This window comes from Gossypium arboreum, chromosome 7 (assembly GCF_025698485.1).
Source record: "Gossypium arboreum isolate Shixiya-1 chromosome 7, ASM2569848v2, whole genome shotgun sequence".
Classification (NCBI taxonomy): Eukaryota; Viridiplantae; Streptophyta; class Magnoliopsida; order Malvales; family Malvaceae; genus Gossypium; species Gossypium arboreum.
The window spans coordinates 59,474,449-59,493,276 of NC_069076.1; the positions used below are offsets into that span (position 1 = coordinate 59,474,449).

General features: G+C 33.4%; 1 long non-coding RNA gene across 1 annotated transcript; it reads left to right on the forward strand.

Moving 5' to 3' along the window:
* The first annotated feature begins 15,992 nt into the window (after positions 1-15,992).
* LOC128295196 (uncharacterized) lies at positions 15,993-17,619 on the forward strand. Its single transcript, XR_008285537.1, has 3 exons — positions 15,993-16,064; positions 16,529-16,614; positions 17,432-17,619. It is a non-coding gene; the product is annotated as an uncharacterized LOC128295196 (long non-coding RNA).
* Positions 17,620-18,828: the final 1,209 nt, after the last annotated feature.

Genomic DNA, 18,828 nt, shown 5'->3' on the forward strand with positions numbered 1-18,828 from the left:
TCAGGCACTCAAGGCCATCCAATACAGATTACAGTTTATATGTGCAAAATTTAGTTCAATTAACACGTAATTGTAATTTGACTTACCTCGAACGGATTTCAGATTAAACGAGTCGTCTATTCAACTATTTTGGACTTCCCCCGATCTAAGTCCGATTTTCTTTTTTCTTGATCTAATACAATACAAATTCAACCATTCAACCATTTATTTCATACAATTGAATCCATATACACATATTTAGGGCACTTTACATTTTAGCCCTTACATTTTTACACTTTGACAATTTAGTCCATTTTTCACAAAATCCCCAATATGCAAAATTTCTTTGCAACAAGGGCTAGCCGAATTTTCATGGCTTCTATATAAGCCCATACAACATGTTCAATTCACAATTTAGTCCTTCTAAACCTCATTTTCCAAATTTAACCCAAATAGCTCAATTTCATCAAAAACTCAAAGACAAAACTTATGAACCATCTACCAAGCCTTCATAATTCATTCAAAAACATCACAAAACTCTTGATATCAACAATGGCATTTCATGAAATCTTTAGCAGAAATAAAAATTTAGACATGGGTTTTGAAGAACACAAAGCAACGATCACAGAAACGTAGAAATTATCAAAAATCAAGTTAAAACCGTACCTTAATCAAGCAATCAAAGTGCCGAAACCTAAAATGGTTTTCTCCTATTTATTTTTCTTTTATTTTTGGCTATATGCATGATAATTTGGCCAATTTCATGTTTTCATTTTATTATAATATACATTAATATGCATTTTACCATTATAACCTTATTATTAAAATGGTTTATTTGACATGCAAGGACATTAATTTAAAAGCCAAGGCCAATTTGCCCCATTAACAATTAGTATGCAACATTTGCATTTTACGCGATTAGGTCATTTCTCATAATTAAGCATAGAAAAGGACAAATTAAATCACAGAAATTTCACAGACATAAATTCACATATCACAGACGCTAAAAATAATATTAGAATTTTCTTCAGACTCATATTTGTGATCCCGAAACCATTATTCTGACTAGGGTCAAAACAGAACTGTTACAATTGAAGGCAACATCACACTATCAAGCCAACACCTTGACAGTATAAACACATATGCTAGAATTATCAAGTGAGTGGCATTTATAGGGACCTAGTTTTATAACATGTGTTATTATAATTTGGTCAAATATATTGGTCTTTAGTGAGCTAATTATTCTGACTTATAAATCTAGCTGCTCATGCTACGTCTGATATTGGTGATGTGCATATGCTTGTTTGCCATGCATGGTTGGTAATATGTTATGTGTTGTTGTAAGAATGTCATGCTTGTGTCTTGATTGTGAATATATAATTACTCAAATATGCCATGTCAATTTCTATGAAAATGTATAAGTGTATGTAGGGTAATTAAGTGTGACAATTGGCTTGGAAAATAGCCTTGAAATTGACCACACGGCCCAATCCACACGGACGTGTGACTCTCCGAAGCAAGAAAATTAGTTTAGTTGCCCAAAGATTTTCAAAGTTCTTGGTTTAGTCTCGAACCACCCCAATGTATGTTATAGGTTTTGAAGCCCTATATAAGGGACAATATGCATATGTTCGAGATGTTTTAATTTTTGGTGAAATTTTGTGGCCCGGATTTGCATGTTGTGAATGTTTAAGTTCGGTAACGCCTCGAACCCTGTCCTGACGTTGGATAGGGTGAGGGGTGTTACAAAGCCTCACAAATTTCCGCTCGTACTCGGTTACAATCATACGACCCTATTTCAATTCCAAAAATTCTTTGCGTTTCTGGTCGATAAATCTCTGGCTAATGTATTTCTTACGAAACTCAGTCTAAAAGAATTCCCAGGTCACTATCTCTTTTGGAACAACAATACTAGTGTATTCCACCAGTGATATGCAGTGTCTCGTAATAAGGATATGGCACACTTTAAACATTCGTCTGGAGTACAAGATAGCTAGTCAAACACATGAATGGTATTATCGAGCCACAACTCAGCCTGCTCAGCATCATCATTAGCTTTAAACTCTTCGGCCCCAAGTTTTCTGATTTTATCTACAAGAGGCCTGCTAAATCCCATCGGATCAATCATTGGAGGTATCACAGGTATCAGAGATGGATTATTCGGGGGTGGAGGTTGTTGTACAGTCGGATTAGTCCGGATATACTAAGTAAACCATTCGTTCATCATTTGATAAAAGGCTTGCTTAGCCTCCCCCTCATGGCTACTCGAGATAGGTCGAGATTCAACTGGCGCTGTCCCATGCGCGGGAGCAGGCGCTACGCTCTCAACATCATCAGCTACAGCTCTACCGGGTTCCATTTACAATATAAAAGCACATTTTCAAATGTCAGAAGTCATCACACTATTGCAGTATAAATTATGGCATGTATAGCTAAACTCACACACGCTACGTTAGTCCTAGAACCGACTAAATTGTAGCTCTGATACCAATAAAATGTAACACCCCTAACCCGTATCCATCACCGGATTAAGGTTATGAGGCATTACCGAACATATTATAATTCATACAGATATGCATAACATAATATTGTTCAAAACTTTAAATCACATCAATTATTATAACTAAATCCATTTACGAAACTCATAATATATGCCATTCATAGCATGATATAAATTACACATATCTCATCATTTATACATATACTGTAATTATAACACATCAATAATTTTATTATTAAATACTAAAAAAGTCATGCACATACATAAATTATAAGCCATTTGAAATAAAATATACATTGTCAAATTACTTTAAATATATATATATATATATATATATATATATATATGACATCGACATTTTGATCTATATGAAACATGTATCAATCTTCAAAACTTTCATATAGCGAAATTATATTCATCCATGATATACAACATGATAACCAAATAAAATTTAACTATAATCCAACCAATACCGAATTTAAGCCTAATAAAAAAGCCATATTCAATGCTTGAAACACATACCAAATACATTATCCATCCATAGTATTTAGCACTTTAACTGTAATAAGTTTTTACCACATTTATGCATAGCTTATTAAACTTAATAACGAAACCCACACAAAACCAAGACTAAGCACAATTACCATGATCAATACGACAATTACTTATATATCAATATTTAGCCATTTTCGCATGGCATAAAATATAAAACACTTCAAGCAAAACCGAAATTTATAGCAATATAGCCAATACATGCCATATGTTCGAGAATAAACTTTTAAAAAATACCAAAAGTTGACGATAGTGTGGATGACTTCGATAACGATCCCCGAGCTCGTAACTTACAACCAAAATCTATAAAACAAAGTAACAAAAACACACAGAGAAAGCTAACTTAGCTTAGTAAGCCTTAAGCAAATTAAACAACTCAAATAAATAATCAAATCATTTCATACAGACCAAATTGTACCATTAAAGATATACTTTAACTCAAATAAGTTAACTTGGCTGAATATTCAAGGTCAATTATAACACCACATAAATACTTACCCATATAATATATATAAAATCCAATATATCATGTCATAAAAACTTACCTATATGGCCAAATGCACAAGGTATATTATATTATTTCATATGGCTGAATATATAAGTTCAATATATCATCACATGTAACCTAATGTTCAAGTTCAATAAAACATCTCATATGACCAAATATACAAATTCAATATATTCTCATGTGTAACCGAATATACAAGTTCAATATAAGCTCACATGTAATCGAATAAACAAGTTCAATATAACCTCACATGCAGCCGAATATACAAGTTCAATATAACCTCACATATACTTACCTATGTGGCCAAATATAGAAGTCATTTAGATCAACTTACTTGCTCATTTTTCGCATCAATGTGCAATCTTATAGACATAGACTTGAAATAAATCACCAGCATAAAACCTGCTAGGCATAAGCCTGAATCACACACCGGAACAAGGTTGCTAGACTCAAAGTACGATATTTTTCATCGGCAATAAGCTTGCTAGGCATAAATCCTGATTACATTCACCAGCATAAAGCTTGCTAGGCTTAAAGCCTGAATATCACTATTATAATGTTGTCTCATACACAATTCATGTAGCAAAAATTCCATATATTCCTCATAAATCATACGAACTTTTAAACAATATAACCTTGTCAAATTAAATTCAAATACAATATTTCAATTTCTATACACAAACACATTCGGCTAGCTCTTTATGCATTTAAAGATTCCATAACAACATATTAAACTAAGTTACAATCAAGATAAATGATGTCTAATTGCTTAAAGACTTACCTCGGATATCGACGGACGTTACAAATCGGCTATTCGACTATTTTCATTTTTCCCCGATCCAAGTTTAATTTCTTTTGTTCTTGATCTATATAATTTTAAATTAACCTCATTTAAACACAATTTCATTCAATTTAATCCAACAACACATAAATGGGAAAATTACCATTTTACCCCTAATATTTCATACTTTTACAAATTAGTCCTAATTGCACAAAGCGCAAAATACACAAAATCTGACAATAATATAGTTGGACAGAACTTTCCATATAACCATACTAGTCCATATATTTCATCTATTTCACATTTTAGTCCCTCAATTTATTATTTTTGCAATTTAGTCCTAATTACTCTAAATCTTCAAAAACTCAAATACAAAACATGTTAATCTAAAACATATTTTTAATATTTCATCATCAAACATCACAAAACACAAATATTTATCAATGGCATAACTCAAAATATGCATTAAAATCATAAATTTAAGCATGGGTCGAATAGTACTTGAAGCAACAATCTCAAAAACGTAAAAATTATCAAAAATCGAACACAAACTAACCTTAAATTAAGCTTCCAAAGTGCCGAAATTCCAAAAGCTTTTAACTTCTTTTTCTTTCTTAATATTCAGCCAAAAACATGTATATAATGCATGTCTTTTTGGTTTTGTTTTATTATATTACATAATATTTTATAATTTACTTTAATAACATTTATAATAAAATAATAAACCATACATTAATAAGGCTATAACCGGCCAAGGCATATTATCATGGAAAATTTACAACATAAATACCCCATATTTAAAAGCCACTAACAATTCAACCTTTATGATTTAAACTATCAAGTTTTCAACTTACGCGATTAAGTCCTTTTATCAAATTAAGCACACAAACAATCAAATTTTCGTACGAAATTTTCACACATGCAAATTCACATCTAATAAACACGAAAAATAATATTTAAATATTTTTTGACCCGGATTCGTGGTCCCAAAAACACTGTTCTGATTAGGGTCTAAATTGAACTGTTACATCATTGTGTTGCCTTATTTAAATAATGGTTGGATTTGCTTTCAATGGCGGTGGCTCCTTATTTCTCTCAACCACCTCCCACAAATCATAAGGCTAGAGGTAAATTTTTATTTTCACTACCTAAATTTAGTAATTCTCTCTAGCAAAGATAAGAGGTAGAGGTGGTGAGAAACTTTCTAAAGACATGTTAACAACAACAACAACAAAAAATAAACAAAATAGATTTTTTCTTTCTCAACAAGAAACACACACACAAAAAAAAAAGCCCTCGAAGACAATAAGCTCTAGATGCCAATTGTTAGTGTTTTGTAAAGAGAGAAAATAGAGAACAAAGGAACAAAAATGAGCAGCAATTGATGCTAAACTGAAATACAACCAAATCCAACGAAATACAACCAAACTTCTAACAACTCCCACTAAGTATTGTTGAAACTTGAAATAACATAACTTGTACGCAAAGGGAACTAACAAACCAAATCAATCAGCACCTAAACATTAGTGCTTAAGCACAAAATATTGGTTAGAAATTAAACTAAATAGAACTAGAAAGAAACTAAATTAAACTAGCTTGCATGCTGAATTTGCATGCATAAAAAACTAGGTCAATTGCATGGTTGGCCATCGTGGAACAAAAATAAGTATACCATGTAAAAATTCATGTAGGCTTCTATTTGGAAGATAGTTATAAATGAGAAGCTTTTCCCCCCTTTTCCCATGATAAAAAGCTCTTAGAAGAACCAAATTCTCATGTTTAACCTTCCACAGAAGCTTTGACACTGGTAGATATGAGCTCTTATCCTTGCAACTACCTTTCCTCAGTAACCCCAAAGCTATATTTCCTTCATCAGCAAGCTTTGCCTTAGAGATAATCCCATAGTTTGTCATTTCCATGACTTGACCAGTTGCATTCATCACATCCTTTAACGTCAAATGCTCGCCACCTTGTAACAAAATAAACTTATTCTTATCTTCGTTTTCATCAACCTAACTTAGGATGTCCAAATCTATTTTTTTAAGTAGTGTGAACTCCCAGGAACAACAGCTAAACTTACACCTACCAAACCTATTTAAATTGATGAGAAAATTGCCATTTTTTCTTTTATTTTATCCCACCATATAAAGAATCAAATTTGTAAATATTGATTTTGTAACACCCTATGTCTGACCCGATTGTTGGATCTTGACTACAGAATGCTTCCCACTGGACCCGAATTTATAAACATACTTCTTAGTTAAAGAAAAATTAATTCCTAAAATGTCATTGTACTTTAATAAAAATAGATTCATAATCCAATTGTCTATTCGTTGTGGTTACATAAGTCCAGGTTTTCATAGACACATAATGTGAACAAATTATCAACTATTTGGAATAGCCTCACAATGATTATATATCTATTTAACAGTTATAAAATTCATGTTCAAAATATAAATTTTTCTCAAAATAATTTTCAACATACTACTTATTCGCCTACATTAATCGTGGTATTCTAAATGCAACTAAATGCCAAATTGACTAAGTCTAAAGGCTTCTGTAATAGCCCGATTTAGACCCTAATCAGAACGGTGGTTTCGAGACCACGAATCCAAGTCAAAAATAATTTTTAAATTATTTTTGTGTTTGTTTTGTGTGAATTTATATCTGTGAAATTTTCGTGATTTAATTTTGTCGTTTAGGTGTCTGATTAAATAAAAGGACTTAATCGCATAAATTAAAAACTTGATAATTTAAAGCATGAGGGCCAAATTGTTAGAGGCTTTCTAAGTTGGGACATTTATGTTGTAAATATCCCATTAATAAGTAAGTGGGACGGCATAAGATATAAGTTACATGGTTTTTCTATTATATTAGTAAAGATATATAAGTAAATTAAATATTATATTATAAATGTATATTATAATATAAAACATAAAATAAACAAAGCCATATTTGAGTGTTCATATGTTCTTGGTAGCCGAAACTAAATAAAATAAAAAGAAAAGAAAGCAAGCTAGGGTTCGGTCAATATTCAAGCCCATACAAGGTTCGTTTTTGTTCAGTTTTTGATAATTTTTACGTTTTTGAGATTGTTACTTCGAGTACTACAAAGCCCATGGTTGAATTTTTGATTTTGATGAATATTTTGAGTTGTGTCATTGTTGATAGCTTGTGATTTTTGTGATTTGATGATGAAAAATGAAAGATATGTTTTAGCTTAACATATTTTATTTTGGAATTTTTGATAATTTTGAGTAATTAGGACTTAATTGCAAAAATAATAATTTGAGGGACTAAAATGTGAAACTAATGAAATATATGGACTCGTATAGTAATGGGTAAGTTTCGGCTAAACATGGGTAATTGGAAATTTTGTGTATTTTTTGTTTTGCGCAATAGGGACTAAATTGTAAAAAATTATAAATGTTAGGGGTAAAATGATAATTTTCCTATTTATGTGTTTTGGGCTAAATTGAATGAAAATATGTTTGAATGAACTTAATTTGAATATTTTTAGATCAAGAATTAAAGAAATCGAATTTGGATCGGGGAAAAACGAAAGTTGTCGACTAGCCGCCCGATTCCATTTTGTATCGTCCAAGGTAAGTTTGTAAGCAAATAGATGTGTGTATTTAGTAATTAAATGTCAATTTTATATGCTGTTATGAAATGTAGAATTTTTAATATGCTATGGCCGAAAATGATTGAATTTGACTACTACACTCCCGACTTCGATTCGACCGAGTTACGACGTCCGAAAGTCCCGTATGAACCTTAGGAATAGTTAGGATACATATGTCATGACATAGGATTCCGATATATGTGTGCGAGTAAGACCATGGCATCGTTATATAATTATGATATGTGTTGACCATGGCATCGTTATATGATTCTGATATGTGTTTACAAGTAAGACCCTGTCCGGGATAGTGGCATCGATATGTGACTACATGTAAAACCACGTCTGGGATGTTGGCATTGTACGACTTGTGTGATTATCCAAGTGTTCTATCTAATTCCGAATGGTTCATCGGGCAAAGGTAAATTGGATACGAGTGTGTATTACGAGTTAAACGGCCAGGTATGAATTAATTTGTTGGTTTTTAATGATAATATAAGTTTATACTTAATAAATTGTTTGTTCATGTGAAGTTGATATTAATAAATTTAAGTGCTATTGGTATGTGAATTCGGCTTTGTGATTTTAAAAGTTGGCCATCAAGAAATGATTCATAATTATATGCAAGTGTGTGATTATATATATATAAATGGCCCTGTTGGTGATATACATATATGTATAATTATTTATGCGATATTATATTGTAATTTATTAGCTTATGTAAAAGTATATGCATGTTTGATTATAATATGATTAGTTTTTTTTTTTGGAAAGTTGTAAGATAATAAGACAATTTGGCCTTTTGACCATTCAGCCTAGTTAATGTCCAGGTGCAAATGTATACATTGGGATTTATATACAGGTTGTAGGTCGAGATTAAATGGTACATAGTTTTTATTTACAATGTATTAGCCTAATTGAGTGGAACACTTTGTTAGGTCAATTATTTGCTTATGACTTGCTAAGCTATAATAGCTTACCGTGTGTATATTTGTTTCTATTTTTTTTTAGATTTTGGAAATCAAGTTATCAGCTCGGGGATCGTCAGCGAGGCTCATCACACTATCTACTATTTTGGGTACCTTTATAAATTAAATGCAAATTATGGCATGTATAGACTAAAGTGTACTTGACTTGATGAATTTTGGTTTTGTATAAAAGCCATGCGAAAATGGCTAAATTATTATTATATTAATGATTGGTTATGATAGGTAAGACTTATATTAATCTTGGTTACTAAGTGGTGTGCCTTGAATGCATAATGTTTGTGATGAGCACTATATGTTTTGATAATGGCTAGCAGATTATGCTAAAAATTCTTAGTCAAATGTTTAATGAGTCTATCTAATGATAATTTATGATGGAAGTTTGGGTGCATATATGATTTTTTAGACAGTAAGGTTCGGCCTTGAATGAGTATAGATAAAACGTATGTATGGTATGTTCATTATCATGTGATGGAAAATATAAGATGTGACATTGTTTTAATGTTAGGTGTTTATATTCTAATTTTATTAGCTTAATTAATAATGATAAATACTGCATGTGGTTCATGATTTAAGCTGTCAACCATTTGATATATTTTGGATACTTTAATATCAAGTGTGGCTTTGGCTTTTTGGGTAAATGCGTACCTTGCATGAGCATAAGATGATTATGTTACATAAATACATGTATGCTAGGTTTTGAATTGAATCTATATACAAGACGTAATTATAATATATAATAGACTTGTCTTGATTATATGTACATTCGGTCATGTAGCCTATTATGAATGACATTGTATTAATATAAATTATAAAATATTAGGTACAAAGAAAAGCATATGCAAGTCACAATTGTAATGCTCATTTATACAATAAGTTAGTACATGCGTACATGCATTTGGCCTTACATGTTAATTAAGTTTTCATGAGCTTGGTACCAGAGATGTATTACTAATTATGTATGTCTAATACTTATATGCTAATGGTTATATGAACTTGTTAAATAAGTGTAAATAATGAATGCGTATAACATATATATGATAGCCAGTCAGACCAAGGGATGAAGTAAGTTGACTTATTATCAAATGCTTGCTATTAAAGTATTAATATGTAAAATATATGTCGTTCATAAAAATTTCCATGTTAATGCCGTATTTATAGAATTGTTGATGCATTATAATTTAATATAGTTACCTGTAAACGTTATACCTAATTTTTATCAATAATATGAAATATTCCAATTAAAAGTTCCGTTAGCTTACGTTTTAAATCTTAATGAATTTTCCGAAACATATTCTTGTGATTATTTAAATGTTTATTCAATTGTTCGGAATTGTGTTTTATTCTGTAATACCGTTATGACCCAATTCCGATGATGGATACGGGTTAGGGGTGTTACAGCTTCGTCCCAAGGCTACCCCATTGTATACACATTACAACTAAGTGGCAGAATTGCCTTCGTTTGACGACTTCTGGCCTAGTCCCGATTTGAACTCTCAAATATCATATTTTAACCTGTAATGCGTAACAACAGGAAAATAAGTCTAAAATATTAGTGAGTTCTCATACTTTTTCTTCCAAAACGATTATACTTTAGATTTATTATCGAAGGTTTGTAGAAGAACAATTTTCTTAGCCTTTGGTGTAGTATCCACTTCATCTAAATTGGCCTAGTTGTATTTAGAACATCACTCCAAATAGTACTCAATTTTGCTTAATTCCAATGTACTTAATAAACTAAAACTTCATGTACGATTGTATGGAGTCCAACTTAATTACCACTTCCCTTAATACGACTACACAGATAATGAGCCTCCAACCAGATAAATCTTATAGATTCTCTGTTCATCCGTTATTTTCGCGACTTGTTACGAATACACAGATAATGAGCCTCCAACCAGATAAATCTTATAGATTCTCTGTTCATCCGTTATTTTCGTGACTTGTTACACTTCCTTTCCCTAAAAGAGAAAACTTTGCGAGTACTTTTTTGCACACCCTTGAAATATAACCATAGGTAATCTCTTTAGTATGCCTTCCTCCAATAATTACATAGATCCTAATCCTATGTGTGGATTCTCATTAGTGTTAGGTACTAATGGAACCTATAACACCCCACATCCCTGCCCCATGCTGGGTCAGAATATGAGGCATTACCTAACTTAAACTTAGGCATATAGACATTTTCATAACACCAAAACATGGTCAAATTAAAACTTTTTCAATTTTATTTATAAACTCCTTAATAAGTGCCTACTAAGCCCAAAACATCCATTGGAACCCATTCGGAAACAATTCGAGTCCTTTAAAGCACTCTAAAAATAACTCGTGTGACATTTCAACATGGTCGTGCTATTGGCCCGTGTGGTTCACACAGCCTAAGTAATACAGGGACAAGCCCGTGTCCTATGCCTGTGTGGAATTAATTCTAAATGCACACCTACAGGGGTTTTCACACGGCCTGCAACATGCCCGGGTCGCTGGTCCGTGTCCTTCACACAGCCATGACACGCCCATGTCCTAACCCGTGTGCAAAAACTTGGACATTCTGTTTCTGACGTCAGCAATCCTTAAAGGCCACATGTGTGACAGCCCAAAATTGACCCTAGTCGGGAAGTGGTTTTGGGACCACAAAACCGAGGCATAAAATAATTTAATATTCATTTTGATGCCTATGATATGTGTTAATTTGTGTGTGACATTTTTGATGATTTGATTTAGGGTCATAAATGTGAATTTCACTAAAAAGGACCTAGTAGTGAACTTTGAAAGTAGGATAGGGAAATGTGTGATGACTAATTAAAGCATGCATGCAAAACAATGGTCTTGCATGTCAAATACCCTCCTTTTATAAGTGGTGGCCGGCCATGACAAGGGAGGATGGGCAAAACATGTCATAGACATGTTTTGTTGGTGCAATATGGGAGGAAAAATTAAACTAAGGTGAGGAATAAAGAATTGAAAAAAAAAAGGGAGAGAAGGTGTAATCCCTCCCATTGCCGTGAGTTGAAGGAAAAAAAAGAAAAAAAATTTGTTCATCCTTTCTTTGAGCCAAAACTAGGAAGAAAATACAAAGAAGAAAAAGAAATGTGTGTGTTCATCCTTGAACATCTTTTGGCCGAAAATTGAAGGAAAAAGGGAAGAAGGGAGTGAAGCATTCGGCTATCCTAGGTCACTATTAAGGTAAGTTTGATGTTTTACCATGAGATTCATGTATATTTTAGTAGTTAGCTTGAGTTCTAACTAGCCATGGTTCAAATCCTTACTATGTCATGGAGATGATATTCGGCTAAGGTGAGATTGTGTTGATATCATTTGCATGCTAAAAGTGAAGCTTTGCAATGGTGCATGTGATGGTGGATTAATGATTATTGAATATTCTTTTTAGCAATTTTGAGTGAGAGTTTGATAGATACTATGAGGTTAAACTTCATGACATTGTAAGCTTGTAAGTTGGATGATGAAATTCATGCTTTGTGAAGGTAAATGGTGTAGAAGGAGCATTCGCCATAATGAAGATATATGAGATAGTCATAATCAGCCTTATGATTCGGCTCTTGCATGTATATATATATATGTTTGCACATGATGTATTGGTATGACATATATACTATCTCAAGGCATATAATTACATATGATGGTGTTTGGTTATGAAGTAAATGATTGATGCGTATTGAGTTACAATATGGAATCGTTAGTTAGTAAAATGTATGCTGTTTTTGTGTGGTATTAAGTGTATAATTGGCCTCAACATGGACATGCATATTCGCCACATGAGGGGAATTGGTGTGCATGCATTCGGTTAGAGGCAAGCATATTGATGCCTATTCTTGGCTTAGAAAATTCGCTAAGAGGAATATTAACTAATGTGTTGAGTTCGATTCATGATTTCGTACATATGTGACTTTGATGCCTAATGAGTATATATATTGGCTAAGTACCTTGAATTCCTCTTCGATGCTCAAATGATTAAATCAATTTATTTGTTAAATTAAGCTCAAGAGCAAAGGGAGCTAAATCCGATAAAGGGAAGGAAAAGGTAGTCGAGTAGCCGTCGAAATCGCTCGACCATGTCCAAGTAAGTCTTGAGTAATGACCCTACTTGAATTATATTGAAATGATTTGTCATATTATGGCGGACAGCCGAATGTGCGTAGGGACTAAGTTATAAAGTTAATTGAAATCATGCTCTTTGTGTGTGGCTATTGAGCCGAAATTGGAAAGGTTTGATAAATATTTTGTGTTTGAGCCTTAGTAACGAAAATGAAATATGGATGTGTCGTGATTATTGATATATGTATACATGAGCATTTGAATGATACCTGGGCTAAGTCCCGAAGGCATTTATGCTAGTGAATATATCCGGGCTAAGTCCCGAAGGCATTTATGCTAGTGATTATATCCGGGCTAAGACCCGAAGGCATTCGTGCGAGTTGTCATATCCGGGCTAAGACCCGAAGGCATTTGTGCAAGATACCAAATCCGGGTTAAGACCCGAAGGAAATTGTGCTTGTGGTTATATCTGGCTAAATTTCAAAGAAGCTCGGTTTGAAGGTGAGCGTTTTGGTGCGGTAATAAATTCAATTAATACGCTCGAAAAACCCATATGATAAGGTATGTTTACATGTGCATCGGAAAAGTCGATTCGTTTGAAATAGTGTTCATTCGATCGACTAACGAACTTTCGGCTCTTAGATAGGTTGATACCTTGTGTGTGTATATGATTATGAGAATGTGTATTACTAAAGTGATTCATTTAGCTATGTGAATGTAATACTTTAGTCAAAGCTGATTTCATTACTTGAGAATTACTAAGCATTAAAATGCTTACCCCGTTGCTTTGGCTCTTTGTTTTATAGATTTTGCTCGTTAGCTATCGGATTCAGGATCATTGAATTCGAAGTCATCCACACTATCAAAGCCCCCTTTTTGGTACAAATTTTGGTTGAACTTTGAAATGGCATGTATAGGACTACCCTTTTGTTGTAGGTCATGTACCTTTCGGTTTTGTGTAAACTTAGATAGCCATGCGAAAATGGCTTATATCGTTTTAGCATAGTACTATAATCGTTTGTATGTTGATCATTATGAGGTATGGAATTGTTTTGAAACGATTAGCCATTGGAATGGTTAATCATGATCACACTTTGTGCTATGTATGCAAAAAGTGCCAATTGAATCATGGAAATTATGAAATAGGTAAAGTCTACCCTAAAGGCAGATGCTGTCAGCAGCAGTGGTGTGGATGTGAAAAATCACTAAAAATATTAGGAATGGAATTAAATAGTGAATAAATTATTTAAATGAACCTTGATGAATCTATTTTCATATGGAAGAAACAAAACGGTCATATGAGTTGTATGTTAAGAGATATTTAGGTTTTCGTGAAACAGAGCCAGAACGGTTTCTGGATTCCCTATTCCGACTTTGGAAATTCATTGTAAATTAACCAGAGATAATTAGGAGTGTGCCATATATGTATAGATTCCTCCTTGAGTCTAGTTTCTAGAGAAACAAACGGCATCAGTATTGAAGCCCTGTACAGGGAGATATCCAATACGTAATGCGTGAAGGTCAGTGTAGTCGAACCCTGGATTAGAGGAGACTTTAACTAATAAACTGTACTAATTGGCCCAACTAAAAATTCTATAAAAAATTATGTTGATGGACATATGAGTCTAGTTTCAGGGAAAAATTAAGAAACTGATTTTCGAGCTTTAAAACTCAAGATATGATTTTTAAGGCGACAGTGACGCAGTAACCAGCTAGTCTGGAAATTTTTTTTTATGGACTGTGAAAACAATTAAGTTAAGTCTGTGTGCACCTTGTGTTCGACTCCGGTAACGGACTCGGGTACGGGGTGTTACAACATGGCCAAGGCACATTCCCGTGTCCTAGGCTGTGCCCTTCACACGGCTGAGACACATGGCTTAGACACACGGCCGTGTCTCTGTTCGTGTTTTTACTACCATGCACACTGACTTATAATTCTTACGTCCAAGGGACACACGGCCATATCACACGCTCATGTGGTGAACCGTGTGTCACACAAGGCCTAGACACACGCCGTGTGCCTACCCGTGTGGAAAAAATACGGCTATTTACCAAGCCTTTTTGTCACCCTTATGTAACCTGCACAAAAATCACTCTACTAACATAAGGGCACATCACATAGCCAAAATAACCACAATGGACAACATTTCATTTATGCAATTTACTCATCCATCAAAATATCATCTTCTATTTATAAATAAAAATGAGTACTGACCATCATCCATGGCCTTACACAAAATGAGTATCATATTCATCATATGAGGCAACACATTATGGCTAACTAACAAAACACTAAACAAAGACTCGAGTCCCTATACATGCCAGAAAACAAAACAATGAAACTAGCTATACCAAGATCTTGAGTGATAGTGTGATCGAAGCTTTTGATGGCACTAGATCCCCGATGCTGGCTTGGTAGGACTATAAGGAAAGAAAAGAAAGGAGGGTAAGCGTGGGAGCTTAGTAAGTACATATAAGCAAATAAAGTGTAATTATAAGAAAAACATATTCATCCAACGGTAGCTTGTCATGCTTAAAAAATATAAATCACTTAACGTCTCTACCTTACTCTTCTTTTCATTCATGTATACTTAATACACCTAGTTCTTTACTCAGGTCCTAACTGTAATATCCTAAATTAGGGCTTAATCGGAATAGTGGTTTCGTGACCACAAATCCGAGATAGAAATAATTATTTTACAATGATTTTGATGTTTATGATATGATTGCATGATTGTGTGAAAATTTCGTGATGAAATTCTATGCTTAAAGTGCTTAAATTGAAAGTAGGGACTAAATCGAATAAGTTGCAAAACTTGCATTCTAGAAGTTTTAGTATGAAATTGTTTTGGAATATTAATGAGGAGGTCTTAAATAGCAATTTTACCAATTTTAAGTTCATGGACAAAATTAGGACATGGAAGGAATTTTGGAAAGTTTAGTAGTAAGGGTATTTTGGTCATTTAGTTATTAAAATGAATTAAAAACAAAATTAAAAGCCAATTTTGTCCATCTTCTTCATTAGGCCGAAATTTCAAGGGTTCTCCATAGCTAGGGTTTGTTTCAAGCTTCCAAGCTCCATAGTAAGTGATTCCAAGCCCGCTTTTAATGATTTTTACGTTTTGAGATCTCAGTAACTCGATAAAGCTTATGTTAGCAATAATTTAACCTAGGGTTTATATTTGGAAAAATACCCATAGGTGAAATTTGTGTATTTTAATGTTTTATGATAGAATATGAAGTTTTAAATTATGTTAGACAACTTGTACTACTCGATTTTAAGCAAAAAGCGAGTAAAGGGCTTAATCGGTAAAAATACCTAATAGTCACAAGTACATGTTAGAGTGAGAATTTGATGTTGCCATAGAAGAGAAAAGTGATCAGCATGTTTTAAAACATAAGAATAAGGAATAAAGTTTAATCCGAGCCTAGGGGCAAAAATGTAAATATGCAAAAGTTTAGGGGTAAAATTGTAATTTTGCCAAAATTTGAGTTAAGGATTAATTTGATAATTTGAGTATTAAATAAGCTAAATGTGTTATTTTAGATCAAGAAAGACGTGGAATCGACCTCAATCGAGGAAAAGAAAAGATTGTGGACTAAATTGCAAAATCTTTGTATTTTGGTACCAAGGTAAGTTCATGTGTAAATAATGTAGCATAATAGTTATTTTAAGTTATTGATGTTAATTATATGTTATGCTGAATTTTATTATGAAATGTATGCTTTGTGGTTAATTTCAAATAATATGTAAATTATGTGAACTACTTGTTAAATATAATTGTTACTGAGTATTGATTTGGCATTCTACGGAAGACGGCAAGGATAAGTGTTCGAGGAAAAGCCCGTTTGAACCTTAGGAATAGATTAGGATACAAGTGACATGTCACTAGGATGGTTGAGCATCCGAACTCGTTGAGTTGAGTCCGAGTTCACTTATGGATGCGAATGTCCGAACTCGTTGAGTTGAGTCCGAGTTCGTGAAATGTAACTAGGCATCCGAGCTCGTTGAGTTGAGTCCGAGTTCACTTATGGATGCGAACGCCCGAGCTCGTTGAGTTGAGTCCGAGTTCGCTTATGGGCGGGTTACATGATTGCTTGATTGAATATGTGGCACTTATGTGCAAGTTATCCATGTATCCGAATTATATTCCGATGTGTTCAACGGGTAAAGTTCTACTCAAATGGAGGAAAATTTCGAGATGTAAAGAGACGTATTGGTAAGTGATATGAAATGGATATTTTGGACAGGTATGTATTTAACCCTCGGGTTGAGTATTGATACAACCATGATAAGGTAATAAGATGATGAAGAATGATTGAAAATGTGATATGTGTTTTAGTGATGTATGCTAATGTTGACTGGTATAACTGTTTGTTATGTTACTTATTATTTGCATATGAACTTACTAAGCATTTATGCTTACTCCCTCCTTCTTACTCATTGTAGTTTTGGACAAGCCAGCTCAGGAGTCGGGATAGGTCGAAGGCTCAGTCACACTATCCAGAAGATTTTTGGTAAATGGCTTGTAAATTTAAGTATGGCATGTATAGCAATATACCCATTTTGTGTAAATGATCTTATGGTATGATTGTGAAATGGTTGAGGAAATGCTTGATAATGATAAATTATGAAAATGGTTAGTTTAGATTATGTTTGATGTTAAGGAAAACTATTAAGATACTTAGTGCATAAAAACTCATAAAAAGGATGAAATTTACCATAAACAGAATACCGCAGCAACACTAATGCGAGTTTGAAAATTTACTAAAAATCATAGAGATTGAATTTGGTGGTGAAATACATATCAAATTGAAGCTTATTATGTCTAGTTTCACATGAAACAAATGAAACAAGTAAAGGAAGTATATGTTAGAAGATATTTTAATTTTAGTGAAATAGAGTCATAGCAGTTTCTGAATCCCCTGTTCCTACTTTAGAAATTCACCATAAATTGTAAAGATATAATTAGGTGGTGTATTTTATATCCTCAGAATACTTATTGAGTCTAGTTTTAGTATAAACAAACCTCATAGTCATATGAATTTTGTACAGAGAGAAATGTGGTTCGTAGTAAACAGAGGTCAGACGAGTCGAGTCTTGAAACAGGGGTAACTTTAACTAATAAACTGTACTAATTGGCCCAACCAAAAATTCTAGAAAAAAATTAGTAGATAGTTTTATGAGTATAGATTCAGGGAAAATTTACGGATCTTAATTTCGAGTTTTGTAACTCGAGATATGATTTTCTTGTGACTGTGACGCAAGTAGCTTAAAAGCTGTGAATGTAGAAACAAATAATTCAAAGTTCTAAAATGTTAAACTAAGCTTAGTAACACCTCATACTCGACTCGTGACGGTCTCGGGTGTGGGGCGTTACATTTAGTGGTATCGAGCAGGTTTAGTCGGTTCTCGGACTACGTGTTGTATGTACGGATTTTGCTATACATGCCATATGTATGAATTGTGATAGTGTGACGACTTGACCTTTTAAATGAAATTTTTTATATAGTAAATGGATCCCGATCCAGCTATGGCAGATGACGTCTGAGTAATCGCTAGCTCCGGCTGATGGAGCAGCGCCATTGGCTCCACCCCTACTGTTGGTCGGGGAGGAGGGAAAGGGATCGGAAGCCTTTCTCCAAATGATGAGTGCATGGTACCTTGAGTTCGTTCAGACGAACCCAAATGTCGACCTCCCCACCTCCCCAATTCCTCAACCTATGCCTCCAATGCCTCAAGGAGTGGATATGATAAAATTTCACAGAACCCCGTTGATAGAATTAAGTAAACAAGGGGCTGAAGAATTTAGAGCAAATATTGATGATGATGCGAGAAAGCGAGTT